Source organism: Oncorhynchus mykiss, chromosome 9 (genome assembly GCF_057628025.1).
Source record: "Oncorhynchus mykiss isolate SJ-2025 chromosome 9, ASM5762802v1, whole genome shotgun sequence".
NCBI lineage: Eukaryota > Metazoa > Chordata > Actinopteri > Salmoniformes > Salmonidae > Oncorhynchus > Oncorhynchus mykiss.
Window position 1 is genome coordinate 33,256,370 of NC_143030.1, and position 27,451 is coordinate 33,283,820.

The window sequence follows — 27,451 nt, forward strand, 5'->3', positions numbered from 1 at the left end:
CTTTATGAGGTGGAAAATGCCTAACCAGCCATCCGAAAAGAGGAGCAGAGGCAGCCACCTGTTCAGCATCAGACGAAGCCAATATTTTTCATTCAACCAGCTCGGGATATTCTCCTGGCCAACTTATCGCCCCGAAACAAAGGCCGGGCTTGGCCGATGGAGCTGTGCCTTCCAGACACACAAGAGGTGAGAAATCCAGGATCTTGGATGATTCGGCAGGTATCCCTGAATGTAATTTCTGAAATGGCTCATTATTCCAGTGCGGAAAGTATGGGGAAAGTGACACTGAAAAACTGGGAGAGAGAACATAGGAGCTCAATTTGAAATGTCCATCACAAGTGCCACGGAGCATTGAGCCATGCCACCGAGGGACAAATAGGGGAGCAGGGGTTAGAGCTAAATCACATGACTTGACAAAGCAGCTTCCATCAATACCTAACCATCTGATCCTCTGCAGACCTGGCCAGAAAATAATTGTATTTTGTAGTTCATTTGAAAATACCAACTTTTCAAATAATCGAGGCAGTCAAATATATTTTATATAGAGTTTAAACTAAAAGGCTATTTTCTTCGATAATCTAATAGAGATAATAATAATGATAAGACCAAATAATATTTGAAGGTACTTGAATATATGGAATTTACTTGATGGCTGCCAAATACAGCCAAAAACTCCAACAGTTAGTTAAATTAGTGCATTCTGAAAGTATTCAGACTCCTTGAATTGTTCCACATTTTGTTAGGTTACTGCCTTATTTTAAAATGGATTAAATTGGTCTGTTTTCTTCATCAATCTACACACAATACCCCATAATGTCAAAGCAAAATCCAGTTTGTAGAATTTTTTGCAAACCTACAACTGACATAGCACATTTACAAAAGTATTCAGACCCTTTACTCAGTACTTTGTTGAAGCACTTTTGGCAGCGATTACAGCCTTGGTTATGATGCAACAAGCATTTTTTTAAATGTATTATTTTGTATTTTTTATGACACCACAAGCTTGGCACACCTGTATTTGGGTAGTTTCTCCCATTCTTCTCTGCAGATACCCTCAAGCTCTGTCAGGTTGGATGGGGAGCGTCGCAGCAAAGCTATTTTCAGGTCTCTCCAGATATTTTTGATCGGGCTCTGGCTGGGCCACTGAAGGACATTCAGAGACTTGTCCCAAAGCCACTCTTGTGTTGTCTTGACTGTGTGCTTAGGGTCGTTGTCCTGTTGGAAGGTGAACCTTCCCCCCAATCTGAGGATCTGAGCACTCTGGAGCAGGTTTTCATCAAGCATCTCTCTGTACTTTGATCCATTTATCTTTTCCTCAGTCCTAACTAGTCTGTGACTCTGTCGGGGAAAAGCATCCCCAAAGCATGATGATGCCACCACCAGGCTTCACCATAGAGATGGTGCCAGGTTTAACTCCAGACGTGACGCTATTCAATTTCAAGTCTTTAAGCAAAGGGTCTGAATAATTATGTAAATAAGTTATGAGTATTAATACATTTGCACAAATTTCTAAAAACCTGTTTTTGCTTTGTCAATATGGGGTGTTGTGTGTAGATTGATGATGAAAACAACTAATTTAATCAATTTTAGAAAAAGGCTGTAACGTAGCAAAATGTGGAAAAAGGGAAGGGGTCTGAATTCTGGTTTGGGAGGGCTCTGATATATGAATCTTAATATAGCCTATAGCCCAGGATTAAATACACGAGGGACATGGAATCACCTCAACTTTAGGATGGACCACTTTTGCACCTTCAAATGCAAAAAAAATGACACATACAGTAACTTTGTAGTTACATAGGACTTTGGAAACTAGATAACACTTTACACTACATTGACCCTATTACTAAGTAACTACACAGTAATAACTATAGCAAAATATTCATTACATTGGTGTTACTATGTGTATTTAATTACTTGCTAATAAGATTGTAGCATTATTAGTTAATGCACAATTGGCACAAGAAATGTGTAATTACACATCCATGTTCTGAAGGTTAGCCCACATGTACAATTACTGATGTAATTACTCTTGTTCCACAATGGAACTAATGCTTTGTAATTACACGTTTGAAAGTCAACTTTGAATTATCATTTTAATAATCAATAACTCAAACTAAATTCTGAACTTGCTACATGTGCAAGGTGCCACTACCATCGAATCCACATGCAAAACCAGGGTTAATAAATAAGCTAGGACCTTGTAACAATTGTAACAAGGCACACCCATTCATTAACTATCAATCATTTTAATGTATTTATTTCTATATTATGACCTGGCTCAAAGGCTGTAGCCAATCAAGTGTAATGTAGTTACATAGGATATACTTGTAATTATCATGTACTTACCCAGGAGCATGCAGATAGGGGGCAGCATTTTCGATTTGGATTAATTGCGTGCCCTTAGTGAACTGCCTCCTACTCTGTCTCAGATGCTAATATATGCATATTATTATTACTATTGGGTAGAAAACACTCTGAAGTTTCTAAAACTGTTTAAATGATGTCTGTGAGTATAACAGAACTCATAGGCCAGGCAAACTTCTAAACAGGAAGTGGAAATTCTGGGGCTGGTTGATTTTCAACTCATCGCCTATTCACATCCAAATAAGATATGGATCTGTTTGCACTTCATACGCCTTCCACTAGATGTCAACAGTCAGTAGAACGTGGAATGAAGCCTCTAGTGTGATGTGGTGCAGGGTGGCAGCTTTTTGAGTCACTGGTCTGGCAGAATGCCAGTTCCTGGTTACACGCAGTAGTCATTATATCGCCTTGCATTCCATTACTCTGTAGACAAAAACGAATGCTCCGGTTGGAATGTTATTGGATATATATGATAATAGTATCCTGAAGATTGATTTCCTACTTAGTTTGACCACTTTATTCGACCTGGAATACAACTTTTTGAAGTTTTTGTCCGAGTTTGCCTGGACCAGCGCCAGCTTTTGGACAAGTGAACTAAACGTGCTAGCAAAGTAGCTAATTGGACGCTAGTAATGGACATTATGGAACAAAACAACAATTTATTGCAGAACTACGATTCCTTGCACTGCATACTGATGAAAGTTCATCAAAAGGTAAGGGAATATTTATGATGTAATTTTGTATTTCTGTTGACTCCAACATGGCGGAGAAATATATTTACGTCTAAGCGCCGTCTCAGATTATTGCATGGTATGCTCTTTTTAAATCTGACACAGCGGTTGCATTAAGAACCAGTGTACCTTTAATTATATGTAAAACATGTATCTTTCGTCAAAGTTTATGATGAGTATTTCTGTTATCTGACGTAGCTCTCTGTAATTACTCTAGATGTTTGAAGCATTTCTGAACATGGCGCCAATGTAAACAAACATTTGTGGATATAAATATGCATAGTATCGAACAAAACATAAATGTATTGTGTAACATGATGTCATATGAGTGTCATCTGATGAAGATTATCAAAGGTTAGTGATTCATTTTATCTCTAATTCTGCTTTTGTGACTATCTTTGGCTGGGGAGAATGGCTGTGTGTTTTTTTGGATTTGGTGGTGATCTAACATAAATCTATGTTGTGTTTTCGCTGTGAAACATTCTAAAAATCGGACACGAATGGTAGATTTACAAGATGTTCACCTTTCATTTGCTGTTTTGGACTTGTTAATGTGTGAAAGTTAAATATTAAAAAATATATTTTTGAATGTCCTGCGCTGCCTTTTCAGCGGAATGTTGGGGGTGGGGGGTTCCGTTAGTTTAATAACCTGTCTAGGACACAGGTTCCGCTAACTGGCCCGCATTTGGAGGGGGGATATGCGGGTCAAGTGAAACAATCCCTTGAGTGTGATTTTAGATTTAGAACAATGATATGTGAACGCATGTAGTGCAGCACCAGAAGGAGTTCGGGTCATAGCACAGAATATACAAAGAGTAACTCCATTTGATTAACTGTTTTATGCCCCAGTCTCTGGACATAGCCAGTTCCAATTGAAAACGATGCTTGACACCTGTCAGAACAGAAATTTTAAGATTGCTATAATACTGTTATTGCATCAAAAGGTTGTTTTATGCAACAGAATAGTTTTCTTCGAACGCTCTCATCTGTGTGTGGGCTAAAAGTGGGCCTCTGGGAGATGTAACACTGACAGTAGATTTACAATGGATTGGTGATAAGACAACATTCCATTCCACGATTAGTGTCTGTGTGCTTGTCTGTTGGTAACAGAGAGAACCAATCTCCAGTCCCTTTAATAACAAGCGCTGCCTGCTAATTATCTATAGGCTATATTTCAACTTGTCAACTTTCTAATTATTTTCTAACGAGTTGTATTTTCTAACAACAGTTTGAATTGAGGTGTGTTCCGCCTCCCCATTAACACACATAGAAGTAGCCCATTTTTGCGTAGGGGACAATTTATGAGGCTTTACTCAGCCGGAAAAACGTCTCTTCGATGAGATCTAACAGCACTTCAGTGATGTTTTTTCAGATCAATTATACATATATTTGCGCAGTCCTGCAAGATTTGGATAATTTTCTTGCTGGCGCTCGCTTTACCTTCCTTGTTGTTTTCTTTACACATAATAACTTTGTACATGTGTGCGTTCCTATCAAAGTAAGTTCCTTATTTTCTGTATACCATTTTGTCGTTTTTACTGTAGGCGCATAGAGTATATACAGTTGAAGTCGGAAGTTTACATACACCTTAGCCAAATACATTTAAACTCAGTTTTTCACAATTCTTGACATTTAATCCTAGTATGAATTCCATGTTTTAGGTCAGTTAGGATCACCACTTTATCCTGTTATGGATGATGCGAATTTTCGCAGCTTTTTGTTAAAAATCGCGCAACATTTCAAAGTCCTGCTACTCATGCCAGGAATATAGTATATGCATATGATAAGTATGTGTGGATAGAAAACACTCTGAAGTTTCTAAAACTGGTTAAATCGGGTCTGTGGCTATAACAGAACGTGTTTAGGAGTAAAAATCCCTGGTAAAACTGTTTACCAAAAACAAAAACAAAAATATTCGTCCGCCATTCAATGTATTGTTTAAGACGAGAGAAAATATATGCGAATCCCCTGTAAACGCCTACAGCTTCCACACGATGTCGCCATTGCTATCAATATCAGAATCATTTATCCTTGGTTACAACACGAATAGACCCCTCCTTTCTTGAGGCGCACCACAGTATGTTGTGAAACTGAAAAAATGGACGATGATTTCCAGACTTGCTGCTATCGAATACAGATCTCCCCGTGATCAATTTGATACATCATTAACGTTTATTAATACCTAAAGTTGGTTTAGAAACGTCGTTTGAAGTGATTTGTAAAAGTTTCTAGGCAACTTTTCTAATTTTAAAAAGTGACGTTGCGTCTTGTAAATGGACTTTTTGCAGCATCAGACTGGCCTTCAGCAAATGACATTTTGGGTATACAATGACGGATTTAATCGGGAAAAATACCCAATTGTGATGTTTATGGGACATATAGGAGTGCCAACAAAGAAGCTCGTCCAAGGTAATGAATGTTTTATATTTTATTTCTGCGTTTTGGCATTTTACAAATCTGACTTGGTGGCTAGATTCACGAGTGTAGCTTTAATTCAGTACCTTGCATGTGTATTTTTATGAAAGTTTGAGATTTATTGAGTACTAAGTAAAGTACTATAGGTGGCGCTCTGAAATTTCCGCTGAGCGGTCCCTGTACAGGGACCACCTCCATAAGAAGATTTATTTTAAGAATGTGAAATGTCAGAATAATGGTAGAGAATGATTTGTTTCAGATTTGAGTTCTTTCATCACATTCCAAGTTTACATACACTCATTTAGTATTTGGTAGCATTGCCTTTAAATTGTTTAACTTGGGTCAAATGTTTTGGGTAGCCTTCCACAAGCTTCCCATAATAAGAAGGAGAGGCAGGTATCCTAGTGGTTAGAGCGTGGGACTTGTAACCGAAAGGTTGCAAGATTGAATCACCGAGCTGACAAGGAAGAAATATGTTGGTCTGCCCCTGAACAAGGCAGTTAACCCAGTGTTCCTAGGCCATCATTGAAAATAAGAATTTGTTCTTAACTGACTTGCCTAGTTAAAAAAAATAAGTTGGGTGAATTGTGGCCCCTTCCTCCTGACAGAGCTGGTATACCTAAGTCAGGTTTGTAGGCCTCCTTGCTCACACATGTTTTTTCAGATCTACCCACACATTTTCTATAGGATTGAGGTCAGGGCTTTGTGATGGCCACTCCAATACCTTGACTTTGTTGTCCTTAAGCCATTTTACCACAACTTTGGAAGTATGCTTGGAGTCATTGTTCATTTGGAAGACACATTTGCGACCAAGCTTGAGATGTTGCTTCAATATATCCACATAATTTTCCTCCCTCATGATGCCATCTGTTTTGTGAAGTGCACCATTCCCTCCTGCAGCAAAGCACCCCCACAACATGCTTCACTGTTGGGATGGTGTTCTTCGGCTTGCAAGCCTCCCCCTTTTTCCAAGGGTGCACAACAATGGTCATTAAGGCCAAGGATGAACCAGACTTGTGGCGGTCTACAATATTTTTCTGTGGTCTTGGCTGATTTCTTTAGATTTTCCCATGATGTCAAGCAAATAGTCACTGAGTTGGAAGGTAAGGCCTTGAAGTACATCCACAGGTACACCTCCAATTGACTTAAATTATGTCAATTAGCCTATAAGAAGATTCAGGCATGACCTAATTTTCTGGAATTTTCAAGCTGTTTAAAGGCACAGTCAACTTAATGTATGTTAACTTCTGACCCACTGGAGTGGGTGAAAGTGAAATAATCTGCCTGTTAACAATTGTTGGAAAAATGCACAAAGAGTCATGGACAAAGTAGATGTGTCACGGCTTTCTTCCTGGGAAGGAGAGGCGGACCAAAATGCAGCGTGGTTGTAGTTCATGGTTCTTTAAACTCTTACGGCCACTGAGACGCTAGCGTCTCTCCTAGACAATAGCCTGGGGAAATGCGTAGCGCCACATTCAAATAGTACTCGATAAAACTCAAACTTTAAATCACACATGCAGGGTACTCAATTAAAGCTACACTCGTTGTAGCTTTAATTAAGTACCCTGCATGTGTGATTTAAAGTTTGAGTTTTATCGAGTACTATTTGAATGTGGCGCTACGCATTTGTAGGGGGCACTTTGTACGCACTTTGTAGGGGGACTATCCTCTCTAACCCCTGCCGTCACAGCACACGGTATATTGGTTTGACATCATTGTAGTTGTGTCTGACTGATTAAATTATATGACAGGCTATTTTATCAAATTGATTAAGTGATTGAATTAAACCATGCAACGATTAACTCGGTAATAACCTGTGGCACCACGGAAGTGTGTTTATAGAGCTGTTCTCTTCTGAATAAACCCTTAAAGATATTTTATATCAATAGCAGTCAATTATTAATCGTCACCATATTCAGTCTCATCTGAACGTCGTAAAATTCTAGGTTATCATCACGAACCCTGACTAACAAGTTGAATAGGCAATACAAAATTGGCTAAATTATTTATTTACTAAATAATCACATATACACAGGATGGATCACACATTGATTACTAGTCATGTCGTACAAGAAAAAGGTCCCTAGCGGACAAAACAGGATTTGATGGCTGGTTACACAAGCCAACTGACATTCTACATTTACTGTTGTCAGGGCCCGGTTACGAACCCGGGTCTCCGGAGTGAGAAACAGTCACTTAACCTACTGAGCCACGAATAGTCGGCAGAACCCAGAAGATGAGGCAGACACAGCAGTACTTGAGACGGTGTATTTAATGAAGTAAAAAGAGAAGTCCTTCAGGAAAACATGTAACTCCACAACCTCAAAAGGAATTCCACAAGAACAAAGGTAATCCTCCAAGACAAAAAAGGTAAATCCACAAGGTGGTAGGAATAGCATAAAAAGCCTCAAAAGATACTCAAAAATAAATAAACAAGAACAAAAACAGAATTCCACAAGAGAGTCCACCGGGATCAACAAGAGTTCACAGAATACTAGGGCTGGGTGCTAACATACAAACACAGAGCAAAGAACTGAGGAAAACTAAGGGTTTAAATACAATCAGGGGAAACGAGGCACAGGTGCAAATAATAATGGGGATCAAGGGAAAACAAAAGGTCAAAAAGCACAATGGGGGCATCTAGTGACCAAAAACCGGAACAACCCTGGCCAAATCCTGACAGAATCCCCCCCCTAGGAACGGCTCCTGACGTTCCTACCAGCTCTCTCGGGGTGGAGGACCCTGAACCGACGAATGAGGTCAGGGTCCAGTATGTCTTTGGCAGGAACCCAGGAGCGCTCCTCGGGACCGTAGCCTTCCCAGTCCACCAGATACTGCCAGGACCGCTGCACCCGGCGGGAATCCAGTATCCGATGGACGGTATAAGCCGGCTGGCCTCCAATGACACGAGGCGGAGGGGGAGGTCTGTCTGCCGGGACAAGGGGAGAAAAAACAACAGGTTTTAATAAGGAAATGTGAAACGTGGGATTAATCTTAAGGGATCTGGGTAAGTGTAGGCGATAAGAAACTGGGTTAACTCTCCTGGCAACCTTAAAGGGACCGATGTATTTTTGGGACAGCTTGCGAGACTCCACCCGTAGTGGTAAGTCTCTTGTGGAGAGCCAGACTCTCTGGCCGGGGCGCAGGGTAGGCCCGGGACGGCGACGTCTGTTGGCTTGTTGTTGGTACCTCTGTGAGGAACGCATAAGATTAATACGGGTCTTCCTCCACATAAGCCGACAGCGTCTGACGAACTTCAAGGCTGAAGGCACTCTGACTTCTGCCTCCTGGTCCTGGAACAATGGAGGGGCATAGCCAAACTGACACTCGTGCGGGGACATACCAGTGGAGGAGGAGCGCAAGGTGTTGTGCGCGTATTCGGCCCAAACAATGAAGGACGACCATGTGGACGGGTTGTTACGAGTCATACATCGGAGGGTGGTTTCCAGCTCTTGATTCATCCTCTCTGTTTGACCGTTGGACTCCGGATGGTACCCTGAAGATAGACTGGCAGAAGCCCCCATGAGTTGGCAGAAGGCCTTCCAAAACCTTGAGGCGAACTGGGGACCTCTGTCAGAAACCATATCTTGAGGAATGCCGAAGACTCGGAACACATGATTAATTACCAACTCAGCAGTTTCCTTGGCAGAAGGTAACTTAGTCAGAGGGACGAACCTGGCCGCCTTAGAAAACCTGTCGATTATGACTAGGATAGTAGTATTGCCATGGGATGGAGGAAGGCCAGTAATAAAGTCCAACGAGATATGGGACCAGGGTCTGTGGGGAACAGGTAAAGGGTGAAGGAGTCCTTGAGGGCGGAGGTGAGAAGATTTGCCCTGGCAGCACACAGGGCAGGCATTGACGAAAGTGGCAACGTCTTCTCTTATGGTAGGCCACCAGAACTTACGCTGGATGAACTCCAAGGTGCGACCTACGCCCGGATGACAGGTGAGGCGAGAGGAGTGCCCCCACAGAAGGACCTGAGTCCTCACTGCCTTGGGGACAAACAACCGATTGGCAGGGCCTCCTTTCGGGTCCGGTTCGATAGCTTGAGCTCGTCTCACGGTATCCTCAACTTGCCACGAGATCGGAGCCACGATCTTAGCAGCAGGAAGGACAGGCATGTCCGTGTCATCTCGAATGGCAGGAGCGTAGACTCGGGACAGGGCATCCGGTTTGAGATTCTTCGACCCGGGCCGATAGGTGAGGATAAACTGGAATCGATTGAAGAAAAGAGACCATCTAGCTTGTCTAGAGTTCAACCGCTTCGCCTGCTGGATATACTCCAGATTTTTGTGGTCCGTGAGCACTTGAAACGGGTGAGAAGCCCCCTCGAGCCAGTGTCTCCATTCCTTCAATGCCATCTTAACCGCTAGGAGTTCACGATCCCCCACATCGTAGTTCCTCTCAGCCGGGGTAAGCCGGTGTGAGAAGAAAGCGCACGGATGAAGCTTCTTGCCTTCACCCCTCTGAGACAGGACAGCTCCAACACCAACCTCTGAGGCGTCTACCTCCACCACAAACGGTTCATCCGTAGTCGGTAGTATCAGGATGGGAGCAGAGAGGACGCGCTGCTTGAGTCCTTGGAAGGCCGTCTCAGCTTCTCTTCCCCACAAAAACCTTGCATTGCCACCCTTGGTTAAAGCTGAGAGAGGGGCTGCCACCAAGCTGAAGTTCTTGATGAACTTGCGGTAAAAGTTTGTGAAGCCCAGGAAACGCTGAACTTCCTTAACAGATTTGGGGGTGGGCCAATCCGCTACCGCCCCTACCTTCCTGGGATCCATTTGGACTCGACCGGGTTCCACTACAAATCCCAGGAATTGTACTCGGGGTGAATGGAATTCACATTTTTCCGGTTTAACGTACAGATGGCTGTCTAGGAGGCATTTGAGTACTTGTCTGACATGCTTTGTGTGTTCTTGAAGAGAGCTCGAAAAGATGAGGATGTCATCCAAGTAAACAAACACAAATATGTTAAGCATATCCCTAAGCACATCGTTTATGAGCGCTTGGAACACCGCTGGGGCGTTGGTCAGGCCGAAGGGCATCACCAAGTATTCATAGTGACCAGTAGGCGTGTTGAAAGCGGTCTTCCACTCGTCACCAGGTCTGATCCGCACAAGATGGTATGCGTTCCGCAGGTCAAGCTTAGTGAAAACAACTGCTTCCTGGAGCAGCTCGAAGGCTGTGGCCATAAGGGGTAGCGGGTAACGGTTACGGACGGTTATGGCATTGAGTCCCCGGTAGTCGATGCAAGGACGTAAGCCACCGTCTTTCTTGGCCACAAAGAAAAACCCTGCTCCCGCCGGGGAGGTGGATGGACGCATGAGGCCTGCTTCCAGAGCGTCCTTGATGTAGGTATCCATAGCAGCTCGTTCGGGTGGAGATAGGGAAAAGATCCGACCCCTGGGGGGGCAAGTGCCCGGAAACAGTTTGATGGGGCAATCATAAGGTCTATGGGGTGGTAGCATGGTGGCCCTCTGTTTGCTAAATACCAGTTTGAGGTCATGGTAACACTCGGGAACTCGGGTCAGGTCGATGGATTCTAAAGACTCGGGAGTAGAACTCGGGGAATTCGAGAAAATACAAGTAGCTTGGCACGTAGGACCCCACTGCTTGATAGTGCCCACAGACCAGTCGATGTGAGGGTTATGGCTGTGAAGCCAGGGGTATCCAAGGACGAGAGGGAACTCGGAACAGGAGATCAAATGAAAGTTCATCAATTCCTGGTGTTGTGAAACTGAAAGTCGCAAGGAGGTAGTGACATGAGTGACAAGTCCAGATCCCAAAGGGCTTCCATCCAATGTAGTAACCCTCATGGGGTCACTTAGAGGTTCAGAGGGAACGCCATTCTCCTTCGCCCAGACACCATCCATGAAGTTACCTGCGGCTCCAGAGTCTACCAAGGCTTGAAGGTGAAGCTTGTGGTTGTCCCAGGAAAGGGTGACTGGAATGAGCAGACGGGAGTTGGACGGATGGGAGGAGGTTATGTTTCCCGTTACAGTTCCCACCGGTCTGTACGGGACAGAGCGTTTCCCTGGAGCCCGGGACACGTGGAACGGAAATGGCCCGGTTTGCCACAATATAGACAGCGTCGCTCCCTCATCCGGCGGTCTCTCTCAGCCTGGGAGATACGTCCAATCTGCATGGGTTCCGGTGGAGCCAGCGAGGATAAAGGTGGGGACTCGGAGCTGGGACTGATAGGGGCTAGAGGTCTACGGTTGAGTTCTCTCTCTCTCAGACGCTGGTCAATGCGTGAGGCCAACTTGATCAGGGACTCGAGATTGTCCGGTGGTTCCCGAGTGACCAGTTCATCTTGGATAGTGTCGGAAAGGCCTTTCAGAAAGCACACTGTGAGCGCCTCGTTGTTCCAGCCACTCGCTGCTGCTACCGTGCGGAACTGGATGGCATAGTCCGTCACGCTGCGCCGACCTTGGTGGAGAGTCAGGAGCTGTTTGGCTGAGTCAGGACCACTGCTTGGGCCTTGAAACACTCGTTTGAATTCCTCAGCAAAGGCAGAGTAGCTGGCACAGCAGGAATTATGGGCATCCCACACAGCAGTAGCCCAGGCCAGGGCTTTTTCCGACAGCAGGGTGATGATATATGCGATCTTAGACCGGTCGGTGGGGAACGACGAGGGTTGCAGCTCGAAGGAGAGAGAACATTGGGTGAGAAACCCTTTACAAGCACTTGAATCACCTGAGAACCGTTGGGGAGGTGGAAGACGAGGTTCAGCCAGGGGATTAACTGCCATGGGTACGTGAATCTGAGGTACTGGGACGGGAAATGTTGCCAGGGTAAGTCGATCAGATATCTGCTTTATGGAAGTCAGCATCTCCGACAGAAGATGAGAATGTCTAGCCATTAAGGCCTCTTGCTGAACCAGGGCGGCTTCGTGGCGTTGGACAGTCTCCTGGTGGTGGGACAGCATGGCAACAAGGTCCTGGGAACTGGCTGCCTCTGGGTTCATTTTTGGCTCTGTGTTTCTGTCAGGGCCCAGTTACGAACCCGGGTCGCCGGAGTGAGAAACAGTCACTTAACCTACTGAGCCACGAATAGTCGGCAGAACCCAGAAGATGAGGCAGACACAGCAGTACTTGAGACGGTGTATTTAATGAAGTAAAAAGAGAAGTCCTTCAGGAAAACATGTAACTCCACAACCTCAAAAGGAATTCCACAAGAACAAAGGTAATCCTCCAAGACAAAAAAAGGTAAATCCACAAGGTGGTAGGAATAGCATAAAAAGCCTCAAAAGATACTCAAAAATAAATAAACAAGAACAAAAACAGAATTCCACAAGAGAGTCCACCGGGATCAACAAGAGTTCACAGAATACTAGGGCTGGGTGCTAACATACAAACACAGAGCAAAGAACTGAGGAAAACTAAGGGTTTAAATACAATCAGGGGAAACGAGGCACAGGTGCAAATAATAATGGGGATCAAGGGAAAACAAAAGGTCAAAAAGCACAATGGGGGCATCTAGTGACCAAAAACCGGAACAACCCTGGCCAAATCCTGACAACTGTAGGTTCCTAGGATGCTGCCTTTCTAGGGAGTTTTTCCCTAGCCACTGTGCTTCTACATCTGCATTGCTTGCTGTTTGAGGTTTTAGGCTCGGTGTCTTTGTGACATCTGCTGATGTAAAAAGGGTTTTATAAATACATTTGATTTGAAACAAGAACACTTACCCTCAGATGGACAAAGATGGCTAAGAATTACTCTGCGGTATTTTCATGTATCATACACCTAATTGTTTGACTTGATTATGTACATGGACATTTAGAAAAATTGACATTACAAAAAGTTCAGATAGTCAACATTGATCTACACAATGATCTACACAATCCATTTATATCAGAAAGATGGGAATAGTATAGGACATACATTAAGCCCTGTCATTAGTTGAAGGTAGCCTATTTCAGAACAGTACTGAAGTTGCTTTCTCAGATTTGTATTCAAATAGCTAACTAAAGTAGTTCCTTCATGACATCTGTATTCAAATAGTTTTGAAAAGCGGTCATTTTTTGTATTCAAATAGTTGCAGTCACCTCCAAAGTAACTATGTTTCCCTGAAGAAATTGAGCCTTTCCACAATGTTAGGTCCGTCGTTAGGAGACCAAGGTGCAGCATGGTAGGTGTACATTTTACTTTATAATGTGACACCAAAAACACTTACGAAGGTAACGCTTTGTACCGCTAAACCGCAACTATACAAAGACAAGAGCCCACAAACGCAGGTGGAAAACAGGCTGCCTAAGTATGATTCCCAATCAGAGACAACGATAGACAGCTGCCTCTGATTGGGAACCATACCCGGCCAACAAAGACATAGAAAACTAGAATGCCCACCCAAATCACACCCTGACCTAACCAAATAGAGAAATAAACAGGCTCTCTAAACTATAGTTATCCCAGGTCTTCTCCTCTCTGTATATTAGATCTAATTGTGTGATAGTTTGGTAATGCTTGGAAGTTGAATATACAGATTACTGTGCAATCAACTGGCTGTCTAGGTTTTCACTTGGAATGACCTGGATATGAGTACCTGATAATTATAAATTATTGTGCAAACATAGACTGTGGTGTTATGTAGATGTTTGATAAGATCAGCGTAAAATTGTGATCAAGTCAAAAGACAATATACATTATGTTTCACCCTTACTAATTCTACACAGTCAATTTTAAGTGTGTGACAGGATAGGTTATTTAAAGGCACAATTTGGTATAATGCACTTATTACTTAACATGTTACCAATTTACATTCAAGGTGCTTCAAAAGGGAATAGAATGTTGAGGAAAAGTAAAAGGAAAGTCAGTTTTGGTCCCACATGTGGAGTTAAAACATGTTCTGTGACAACATGTGAGCCAGCGGAGGACTCAAACATGAGTACCCGGCACTGAGATCAAGATCAAGTAAACATTTATAATAAAAGGGAGAGAGGTCGTTAACGAAATCAGTGCTACGCAGAAATCAGACCACTTTCCTGGGAAAATCTAAAAATGCACATTTAATGGACTTAAATTACTTTGATTCGACGAGGATGCTTGATATCAAAATACTGTGCATCGGCAGTATTTGAGAAATCTCCAGTGGTGGTGTAATAATGAAGCTGTGAGTCAGGAAGCAGGTGCAATGTTTAATAAAACAACAAAACCAGGAACGAGACAATTCCATGTACCAACTGGTGAGTGAACATCAGAGAGTGGCATATAAAGGGGAGGAAATGATGAAAGCAATGAAGTCCAGGTGTGAATCATAATGATTAACAGGTGAGCCTAATGATGAGGGCCAGGTTTGGGTAATGATGAATCCCAGGACCGGTGGTTAGTATTCCCGTGACGTCGTACGCCGGAGGGGAGGAGCAGGAGAAGATGTGACAGGTGGAAAAGGTACTCAATTGTCATACATGACTAATAGTATAGATACTTTAATAGAATATGACTCAAGTAAAGGTTAAAGCCACCCAGTAAAACAATACTTGATTTAAATTCAAAAAGTATATGTTAACAATTAAAAGTAAAAGTTTTAATAATTTGGAATTCCTTATATCATTTTTTTTTTTAATGTACCGATAGCTAGGGGCACACTCCAACACTCAGATATAATTTACAAATGAAGCACTCGTTATTAGTGAGTCCGTCAGATCAGAGGCAGTGGGGATTACTTTTCAAGGGATGTTCTCTTCATAATTTTACTTCTTTACTAATTTTACAACATTTAACAAGTACTTTTGGGTGTCAGGGAAAAGGTATGGTGTAAAATGTACATTATTTAGTGGAGTCAAAGTAAAAGTTGTCAAATAAATTACATAGTAAGTACAGATACCCCCAAAAACAACTTATGTAGCACTTTCAAGTATTTTGACTTACGTTCTTTACACCACTAGAAATGTCACATTTTATATTGTTTTATTTAAAACCATGTGATTCTTGTTCAATATGATATATTAGAGTGCTTGAAGTTCGTTCCCCCTAAAGGAGGTAGTTCTGACTTTGTAAGTAACATGGAGCCCATAGGAGTCCCTAAGAGCAATGGAATTAATGCACGTTCATACTATTAATTCAATTAAACATTCCCCAGTTATTATTTTAGCTACCTTTCTTCTGAGTAGGTTGCTAACGGTAAACAATGAGGAAAACAAATCACATATCACTTTGCATTAATTGAGTTCAAGCATACCTCATCACAGACGCTTAAACTAATTTAAGGGAATTACAATACTCTCTGGAAAGCCAGTCAGCTGCAATTAGTGGGACTGATGGCAAATTAGGCTGAATTAACACGCAATCTGATTCAATGGGGATGGGCTGTTCACGCTGGCCACGCATGCTTCTGCCGTAAAGTCGTCAATGTTTCTCTTAGGGGAAAATCAGATGTTTTGCTTTTATCCTGCCCTGCGAGGGAAAGCGAGAGACTCCGACTCGGTCCACCCACCCCTAACATTTCACATGGGAGATAACAGAGAGAACAGCAAAGCACAGTGCTCCTAAGAAAGAATTTGTGAAAGAAGTGGTTTGACATTTGCCAGGAATGCAAAGCTACTAGTCAGTTTTCTGTCCAAACTTTACGCTTTGTGGCATTTGAGCCATTGGAAACCTAAACTAATTGAGAACAAGTAGCCCAAACAAGCACATAGCTAGAGCACCAGTGCACCTGGGAATTGAGAGTGAGGGAACAGCAAAGCAAAACACTTCTAAGAGAGAAATACTGAAATAAAATGTCAAGTTTGTCAAGGGAAGCGAAACAGCAAGAAACATACATTTTCCGAGGTTTTGCCCAAATTGTACTCTTTGTGTCTGCGTTGGTTCCTTGAAAAATCTGAACTGACTAAGTACAACACAATGTGGCCCATAAAAACAAGCATCAGACTACCAGTGCATCTGAGACAGACCAGAAGGATGTGGGAAAGGATTTTGAGGATTCTGTTGCTCATTCCAGAGCTTTGTGTTATACTCACTGACATCTGGTACATTTGCATGGCAGCCGGAGATCCTTGGATTACGCACTTACAAGAGTATTGCGGCGTCTCATTTAATAACATAATCATTTTATGGAGATGGCGATGTTTCATCCCTGCCTGCTTTATAAAGCTTGGCAGCACAGACCCATCTCCCTACAGATGTAGGGCCTTAATTTGAACCAGTTTCCAACAGCAGGGAAATAATGCTTGAGCTACAGGTTATTTTAATTATTAAGTGGATTATAATTAATGGACAGTTTTGAAGGGGCTGATACATTTTCCATTAGGGAAAATCAAGTCTGAAATTTCAAAGTGGAAATTAAAATCTTCAAAAGCCTTTTTCATCCTCAAATACACTACAAATTAAAAATGTCCAGCAATGCGGGAAAGTTCTCCTCCAACAGGTTGATCAATTTAAGATCCTACTTATGTAGCTGTATCTCTTTTCTGTTAAACTCAGCAAAAAAAGGAAATGTCCTCTCACTTTCAACTGTGTTTATTTTCAGCAAACTTAACATGTGTAAATATTTGGATGAACAATAGATTCAACAACTGAGACATTAACTGAACAAGTTCCACAGACATGTAACTAACAGAAATTTAATAATGTGCCGCTGAACAAAGAGGAGGGGGGGGGGGGGGGGGGGGTTCAAAATCAAAAGTAGCAGTCAGTATCTGGTGTGGCCATCAGCTGCATGAAGTACTGCAGTGCATCTCCTCCTCATGGACTGCACCAGATTTGCCAGTTGCTGAGTGGAGGAAAAGCAGCCAACAAGTGCTCAGGATATGTGGGAACTTCTTCAAGACTGTTGGAAAAGCATTCCAGGTGAAGCTGGTTGAGAGAATGCCAAGAGTGTGCAAAGCTGTCATCAATGCAAATGGTGGCTGTTTCAAGCATCTCAAATATAAGATATATTTGATTTGTTTAACACTTTTTCTGGTTACTACATGATTCCATATGTGTTATTTCATAGTTTTGATGTCTTTACTATTAATCTACAATGTAGAAAATGGTCAAAATAAAGAATAACCCTTGAATGAGTAGGTGTTCTTAAACTTTGGACCGGGGATGTGTACATGGCTTGGGTAAGATTGGGCATTATACATCATTGTAGGTTTTTCAGGTTTTCAACCCTGCTTCCCTAAGCTCTTTCTCTCAAAAGCTCCATAAACATTTAAGGAATGTGTCTGACAGAAAACAAAAATATATTTAAAACAGACCCCAAGTCCTTGTTTGCCTCCTCGCCAGTTGTGGAGAAAAGAGAGATAATCAAAGAGTGGTCCTACTCAGTGCTGCCTTATGTGGCGAATCTGTGCTCCTACAGTATGGCTGTGAACTATGCCCGAACTCTGCATGATAATGCATCCCCCACCACCATTAATTTTACCCTGTGGTATTCTTCCACACAGACAGCTGGATTATGAGCAGAGAAAGAGAGGAACACAGCAGTTGCCTGTTGCCCATTCAAAGTATGTGGTCCAGAAATGATAAGGTGTAGTTCTAAGCTGGCTGGTCTTTCTGTAGTCTAAGCTTGATAGTGAACCTAATCTTTCTGACATCTTCCGGTCTGTACTTCTTCCTTCCATGATTTGTTTCCCCATAAAGAAACACACAATATCAGAATCATCTGAGTGGGCATGATGTGAGATAGCACCACAGTGAGAAATCTGCTGATGCTGTCAACTCTCCTTTTCCCCCTGGTCTGACTAGTAAGCGATTCACATTTGCTCAACAGTGTCTCTCAGTCATGTATATTTTCAGTGAACAAAACAAATTGAGTTGACAGTGCAGTGGAGCCCAGTGCACTAGCTAAAGTCGATGGAAGGCTGGAGAGATTGTTTTCTCTCTGCTCTGTTACTTTCCTCAGTGTACTGCAAAGTGGCACTGCAACTCTCAACAGTCAGCCTTTAGTTGGCTATTATGTTTATTTAAAGAGAACAACAGATACTGCCCTGGCAGTCAAGGGTTGAATAGCTGAATCCCGTCCGAGATTGTTGCATGTCCTGCATTAATGTCAGATAAGTTTTTTGAAATGTCTTGATGTCATCCAGTTGCTGAAAATCAAAGAGATTTGAGAGAACCACAGACACAGACCTTGAAGGTCTTTATCAGATGCAGTTTGTGCAAATATTTATTGAGTAGATATTTGTTGAAATCCAAATAGTACTATGCAAAGACCAGGAGGCATGTGACGTAGCTTTGTAGTTCGCTTAGGCGTGGTTCAGAAGGTCAAACCCCAATGCTTGCGTGCAATTAATTTGACATGTTTGCCTCTTCATTCCTTGGTTAGTTTGAAGGACCTACAACCAATAAAACCATTCCACGTCTGATAAAGCATCTGTCTTTGTTGCGTCTGGTGAATATCCTACAGAAGGGGTACACACATTTTCCCTCCGCTTTAAACCATGATTGATGCTTCTCATTAGCCTTCCGCACACAAGAAATAAATAAACGGATTAAAACATAAATCCACTTCATGGATTATTCATGAGTTGTATTCTGCAGACCTCCAATGGTTGTGGCTGGAGCATACGGAGGATAAATTGAGACAGGTTGAGAGGAACAGGTGTTCGGTTTGCTATTAGGACAAAGTGTCTCCATCCCTGGAGGGAAGGGAAGGAAATTCCCAGTTTCCTTTGCCAGACACGGACACCCCCTTACAAAAAAACTCATGTTGAATGAGCAGAATAACATGTTGAATCACATTTTCACATGTGAAATTGCATTTTCATTTGACAGCCCGAGATGACATTAAAATGTGAAAAAGGCATATGTGAAAGTGTAGCTAACATGTTTATTTTTCTTGTAAGAGCATGGTCGCATTCATCCAAATGCTGTCCTAGCTGGCAAAATAAGATTGGCCGAAGTTGGGATGCCATATTGGAAAATAAAAGGAGAGCCTCACACTCTTGGAGCTCAGATGCAATAATTGTATAACCAACATTTCAACAGACAAGCTGCCTTCATCAGCTCCTAGAGTGTGAGGATCTACTTTTCTTTTCCAATATGGCATCCCAACTTGTTCAGCCAATCTTATTTTTCCAGCTAGGAGTGTGTTCTACTCCGCTAGCCAGGTGTGTGTTTCTTTTGTCTCCAGATTGACCAGGATGCCATATTGGAAAATCTTGAAGACTCTAAGTGTGCAGTATACACAAAGAAAAACAGGAAGAATTCTGGGGAGACCTGCTAACTTGTTTAAAATTGTTCCAAAATTGACTGACTGTCCTTCATTTTCACACTTGAAGGATTTGGATGATTTTGTCAATTTAATCTGTAATGAGTAAATGGTGTAACTTCATTTGATTTAAAAGTAAAATGTTATTCTCTTCAGCCCTCTCTCCCCCCTCCCCCTCCCGCTCTCTCTCTCTCATTCCCTTGTTTTCCCTATCTTCCTGTGGGCACCATGGGGTGTGGGATATGGCTTGGGCAGATCTATTTGTTTCCCTGAGCCAGCAGACTGCGATTCCACACTAGCCTAAAAAACATTCACGCACACCATCTCCATTTCCTCCTTCCTTTCTTACTCCTCCCAATGCATTTATTGACATTGCAGCTGAGGCCAAAAAAGTGATATTCTCCTACTGCCTCGATTTATTACCACAAACTGTTAAAGCTAATGTGAACGTCAGAAATCTCTCAGTCAGTTTCTAGGTCTATATTTGTAGCAATAGCAGTGAAGCAAATATATGAATACATGCATTTTTTTATTTGGTAATGGGGCTAATGTAGAAAAAGGTATATCTGTAGTGTCAATGCTCAGTTTTTTTAAAGAGAGTACACTTTCCTAGGTCCACTCTCGCAGCATATTTGAGAATGGCAACAGTTGTGATGGACATATTGGGAGTAAAATCTATTGTGGAAAACGAGGGTGCTGTTGTGTGTCATCGCTTCAACCATAGACAGCTGCTTAATTTTCCGATTAGTTAATACACCGAAAGAAATGCCTGTTATCTATATGGGATTTTCCTTTGTTTAAATATTTACTCATCAAATTGTCTGTCTTGCTACTGGCTTTAGGCTATTAAACCGGTATTGCCTGAGTAAACTCTCTTGCTACTCCATATCCAGCTATGAAAGCTGGGTGGATATCAGCCTGCAAACAGCCTATTTTACATTGTCTTTAATCCTCACAGCTTGAGAGATAAACAGTAGTTCTGCAGCATAGTAACTGGTCTCATCCTCTTATTTTCCCTAATAAATCCTCTAGTTCCTGACAGTGGTTGTCACACAAGGTAAAACCCCAAAGTTGTGATAAATTTTTTATCACGCTTGTTTCTATGTCCTCTATGGAGTAAACTGTATACCAGCATGCCATTATGTGGCCGGCAAAGAGTTCCACTTTGAATTGGCGAGGCAGCAAATTGAACAAATGCCCCATTGTGCACAACACCATGGTCCATTGGGTCTCTTGCCATGGGCTGTGTTCTCTCTTTGTTGTGACTGTAACAGTGGGCTAACAGAAAACTGACAATCACTGTGAATCTTTACAAAATGGTGTCCAACTGTTATGTTTTCTGTCTCTATACTATCTCCGAAATCATGACGTCAATTGACTACACCCCCAGCCGAACCAGATCGCTTCACTTTCGTACTGTACCTGTGTTGCCCTCTTAAAAAGCTATAATGTAAAATAAATACATATTACATAATATGTAGAGTCACACATGTCTGAATATGACAGTAGTCACAAGAGCAACCACATCCCTAAGCAGGTTGTCTAGAAGATAAACCTGGTGTGAGGAATTATGTGCTATCTTGCGATGCCTCAATTGCATGGTTTCCAGGCCTCATCATTCTATATAAAGTCCTTAGTATAAATAAGGTTGTCAGGGGATTTCGGGAGCGAGGTGTCTTCTTGGCTCCAGTCGCTGTCAGTTCATTTAGATTCCCCCTCGGAGCAGCGACAGCTATCATCGCTCAAACCACTGTGTCAGTTAAGATGGAGGTAGAGAGACGTGGCAGAGACAGTGACATTCTAGTCCCTCAGAGGTGCTAACACAATAAAAGGCACGCTACGGATCTAAGAAGGGCCATATTAATTTCTCTATATACATGAGACAGCAGGGTAGGCTGTGTGTGTGTGTGTTTTGTGTGAGTGATTTTATCTTCGTGTCTTATTACAGGATATGGCGTGATGGCTGTTCAGATACGGGCATCTATTATCTTGGCCATCGATGAGCATTCATATATTGTCTTGTTTCACAAAACTTTTTTATTGATTAATGCATTTAAAAGTTATCCATTTTATTCAGTCTTTAGTGATGTGGAAAAGATTGATGTCTGCTGTCATTTTTGTAGAATTATTTTCCCTGCTGGATATCTCAGGTAATAACATCTGCAAATCTTCCAGACAGAACAAATGTTGTTGTTGTTTTTTATTTTTTGGGGTGGTGGTGGGGGGTTTGAGTGCACATACAGTATGTATGAGAGATACACTGAGTGTACAAAACATTAATGGCACCTTCTTAATATTGAGTTGCACTGTGAGTCTTTCTGAGTAAATCTCAAAGAGCTTTCCACACCTGGATTGTGCAACATTTCCCCATTTTAAATATATATTTTTTAAATTATTCAAGCTCTGTCAAATAGGATGTTGATCATTGCCTGACAACCATTTTTAGGTCTTGCCATAGATTTTTAAGCAGATTTAATTAAAAAATGTAACTCGGCCACTAAGCAACTCCAGTGTATATTTGGCCTTGTGTTTTAGGTTATTGTCCACCTGAAAGGTGAATTAATCTCCCAGTGTCTGGTGGAAAGTCGACTGAACCAGGTTTTCCTCCAGGTTTTTGCCTGTGCTTAGCTCAATTATATATATTTTTTTATCCTGAAAAACTCCCCAGGCCTTAACGATCACAATCATACCCATAACATGATGCAGCCACCACTATGATTGAAAATATGACAATTGGAACTCAGTAGTGTGTTTTATTGGCTTTGCCCCAAACATAACACTTTGTATTCAGGACAAAAAATGAATTGATTTGCCACATTTTTAGCAGTATTACTTTAGTGCCTTCTTGCAAACAGGATGCATGTTTTGGAATATTTTTATCTGTACAGGTAAACTTCAACATGCTCAACATGCTCAAAGGGTTATTCCATTTTATTTTCAATTTATTTTGTAGTTCTTTGCGCGGCATTGGAAAACATCCCTGGCCTTTGTGGTTGAATCTGTGTTTGAAATTCACTGCTTGACTGAGGGACCTTACAAATAATTGTATGTGTGGGGTACAGAGATGAGGTTGTCATTCAACAATCACCTTAAATGCTATTATTAGTCCATGCAACTTATTACATGTCTTGTAAAGCCAATTGTTACTTCTGAACTTATTTAGGCTTGCCATAACAAATGGGTTGAATATTTATTGTCCAAAGACATTTCAGCTTTTCATTTTTAATTAATTGTACATAGATCAGTGACAAAAAAGAATGGCACTTGAATTGATTTTAAATTCAGGCTGTAACACAACAACATGTGGAATGTGTCAAGGGATGTGAATAATGTCTGAAGGCACTGTAAATCTATTGTCTTTCCCATTCACCCTCTGAATGGCACACATGCACAATCCATGTCTCAATTGACTCCCGGCTTAAAAATCCTTCTTTAACCTGTCTCCTCCCCGTCATCTACACTGATTGAAGTGGATTTAACAAGTGACAACAATAAGGAATCATAGCTTTCATCTGGATTAACCTGGCAGTCGATGTCATGGAAAGAGCAGGTGTCCTTAATGTTTTGTACACTCAGTGTATAAGATGGCTGATGGGGAAACATGAAGGTGAGAGAGGGGAGGGAGAAACATTGAATACAAAACAGCTATCTGATCCTTGTTTATTGATAGGATTATTGTCCTCCGTTAGCTATGAAATTAAACCCCATTTTCTGAACGTGACACCCCGCTGTACCTGCTGCGCTCCCGGGTGTTATGCTATGCTGTTAAGTGTGCAGGGGAGATGAAATGGCTGTTTAGGTAATTTACATGAGCTTCAAGCACTGGAGGTACAGCCCTGGAATCTCAGGTCTCACTGTAGGGAGGGATGCTGCAGAAAAACTGCCTCACTAATGCAGTTATCTCAGTGGTGACAGGGACACTAAAGGGTTCTGATTGGACATTAGATTATGATTGGCAGGTCAGGAGGGGCTCTGAAAGCACATTAAATGAAGAGTGATGACTCCAGAGCACCAAGCTAATTTGAATAAGTGACCCTAAGTATGTTTATCACTCAAGGTGCCATGCTCCTTGACGGGAGAGAGAGGGACACCTTATATCTTATTAAAGATAGTGGGGTGGGCTCGAAGTTGCCTCTTAATGTTCCTTATCCAATCCACCCTGGATTCTTCCAAATGGATTTACTGTACCTGAATCTAAAATCAATATAGTTTTTGAAAAAACACCACTGTTACTATGGGTATAATAAAAATAAGTGCATGTGTGAACTGTAGCAATTTTTGAATCCCAAACCAGCGTTTCTCTGAATACATGTGGCGAAGTTGTTTGCATACAGTACAGTAAATAGCTCTCACTGATGACCATCCATAGTTGGCATAACTGCACCCGTCTTATTTTACAAGTTATGTTTGTCTAAAATTGCTCCTTCCCTTTCGTGGGAACATTATGAACAAATGTACAGTCCTGCTTGGAATGAGAAGACTGTATGACTGAATATGCATTTTGATATGTAAAACTTTGTTATAGACAGTTGGACTTTACTTGACTGTAAATGTATGATGTCGTACATGATGTATGATGAAAATACAGCACCCACATCATCACACACAAACAGTAATTGATGTGTACGGAATCCAGGCATGAGCATTCACCTGTTGCCAGGAGCGTTTTCATTCGAGAACGTATGTGTGACCTGTGATACTCTGCAAACTGACAGCCGAGAACCGTCAAACGCAGTATGTTTGTATTAGAAGCTCATCGCGCTCCAGTCACATTGCTGCTATTCATACAAACAGCTTTTAAACACTGGACACTTCCCGTACTGTTTTCACACTGTGGATATTCTCACACACTGTAGCTCATTCTAATATATCTATTACCTCACATTGCATTTTTGTTACACTGTTTATGTACACTGTGTATTTACTGTACATACTGGATTCTTGACATAGCTCACTATACATATCATTGTTACTATACATTTGTTGGTGTATATACTCATAAATTGCATTTGGATTACTGATAGTGTTATTTGGGTTTTTAATTGGATTCATTCTGCGTTCTTAACTTCTTGCTTCTATTTTTTTTTTTTCAAATTATTTGTGTAGGCTTCTTGTTTGACATTTTACAGTGCTGTTAGGAGCTAGTAACACATGCATTTCACTGCACCCACTAACATTGGCTAAACTGTGTACGTGACTGATAAACATTGATTTGATTTTGATGTGTACCCTTTGTCACGCCCTGAGCTTAGTTATCTTTGTTTTCTTTATTATTTGGTTAGGTCAGGGTGTGACAAGGGTGGTGTGTATAGTTTTTGTATTGTCTAGGGTTTTTTGTATGTCTAGGGGTTTATCTAGTCTAGGGGTTTATATGTCTATGGTTTCCTAGATTGGTTCTCAATCAGAGGCAGCTGTTTATCATTGTCTCTGATTGGGAACCATATTTAGGAAGCCATATTCCTTGGTTTATCTGTGGGTTATTGTCTATGTGTAGTTGCCTGTTTCAGCACTCTTGTTATATAGTGGCAAGTTTGGGTTGTTCTTTTTGCTAGTTTGTTTAGTGTTCTTCAGTGTTCTTCGTTAATAAAAGAAGGATGTATTCAAATCAATCTGCGCCTTGGTCTCCTCTATACAACGAACGTGACACCCTTTCTTTGACATTAAGAAAAGTATTATTTTTAAGTTTGAGATGTGTGAGTATGAAGCCTCAGATTCATGTTTGATGTTGTGCCTTAATAAAATAGTTCCTTATGACAATCCAACAAGACTTAGCGGGGAAGTTCCACATCAAAGCAAACATATTTGCTTGATCCCTTTAGTTTTTTGTCACGTTCTCTTGAAATCAAATGAAAGATATAAAGGAAGCACCTCATCAGAATTCATGGCAATCTGTTCTCTGTTTGTTTGTATGTTTTTAATCAGGGGAGACAGAAGAAGGAGGAGGAGATTGTGACCCCAGGCTTTTTTCATTTACCCTTTCTTGTAGTTCGAACAAATATCTACTTCTCTCTTGTTCTCTAGAGACTTCAATCCTCCATGTGTTATGAAGTTACATGTGGCTGCCTAGTGCCTATACTAGGTTATCCACCAAACAATATGTTATTATCCAAGTCAAAATAACCAGCTTTAACCAGCTTGGAGCTATAAATACAATAACACAAATGTTTGAGACATAAATCGTTTTGGTTATAACCTGGTGTTTTTTCTCTCCTTTTCTTGTTCTCTTCCATTTGCCCTCCTGTTCCACCAGCCAATTAGACATGTGTGCTGTGCACTGTTGCTGAAAAGCCCTGCGCAGCACAGTGGCTCGGAATGCCCAAGGTGTGTTATTATCTTGTATTAGTGCACCACCTGCCTCGCTATAATGATTAACTAATTGGCTCAGTGCGTGTCCTGAAATAATAAAGAAATTAGACACTTTTTCTCAGATTATATTTATGATGTCTGCGATGTACAGTTAATGAGGGAAAATAAGTAAAACAATGTCTCTCGGTTTCCATTATGTCTCTTATATATTTCAACATACAAATGAAAATCAAGTGAATGGTTCTACTGAATATAAGAAGCTACCATGAAATTACTTTGACTAAAATGGATAAGTGACATGATGTAAACGTTGCTGTGAGTGACTGTAAGTTTGACGTTACTCTAGTCTATCTATACTGAGCTGATGATTATACAGTAAATTAGCATTTGAAACAGACAAACATCCTGTGATTTGCAAATCAGCATTGCTACGTTGCTAGGAATCAGCATTGCTACGTTGCTTTGTGGGTATAGAAGGCATGAAGAAAGTGACACTCATCTTGCTAGTAAAAGTATGCACCCTGAAGGAGATGCCTGCAGCACCCATCAGTCTGGAGCCAAGAGATGAACAAGGTCAATTGACATGCAACCATGTTAGCAAATTAAAGCCATACACAAACACTGCACGCAAATAACTGAAAAAAATGTCACAAGTTAATAGGGTTGTACTGCTAATGCACTGGGAGTATTTTCATTTATTGATTTAACATCTGAAATGTATCCACGTTTCACATATTTACATACAGTAGATACTTTTTTTGCAATCCTGCCCTAAGCAATTAGACAGTTACAGTTTTACATTGTTTCAATCCTAGCATTACCCTCAGGATAGTTTCCTTGTTATTTCAACTTCCTTTATCAATGGTATCATGTTAATTTAACTTCCATCATCAATGTAATCAGGTGGTTATAGAAATAATTCACAGATTTCCAACTTGAAATCATATCATTGATTTATGGTTGAAATGATTGACATCCATAATTCTAACCCAGATTTCAACCATGAATCAATAATAGTCTTTCAAGTGTGAAATCTTTTGACAACTCAATAAAATATCAACTTAGTGTTGGCCCTGGTGTTTCGGGTGACAGCCAGTGGATCTGGCCCCTGCCTCCATCCATGGGTAGGGGATGCCGTTCTGTCCTTGCTCCATGGGTAGATAGGGTGCTAGGGGCTGTCAGTCAGATGAATAGCAGGTTGGCTAATTGCGAAGGTTGCTCTCAGGAGTCCCCAAGCAGGGCAAGCTAACGTGAGAGCACTTCGGGGGCTTATTCATGAGTAATGACCTTGCCTGTCTTGACATAACGTCCTGGATGTAAATAGACAGTGAGATCATCTACGCCCGACAAGGTTACCAAGTAGATACGTTTTGAGTGGTACAGGATTTTTGTTGAAATTGGGGAAGGAAGGAGGAGGGGGATGAGAGTGGTCCATTAGTGCTAATTTAGAGAGATAGGGTTTGGGACTAAATGGATACCGTGTCTATTGTTTTTGT

The 27,451-nt window shown here is 41.5% G+C and overlaps 1 long non-coding RNA gene across 1 annotated transcript; it reads left to right on the top strand.

Moving 5' to 3' along the window:
* LOC149980883 (uncharacterized) lies at positions 1-25,258 on the top strand. Its single transcript, XR_016483507.1, has 2 exons — positions 1-186; positions 19,572-25,258. It is a non-coding gene; the product is annotated as an uncharacterized LOC149980883 (long non-coding RNA).
* The last annotated feature ends 2,193 nt before the right edge of the window (positions 25,259-27,451 follow it).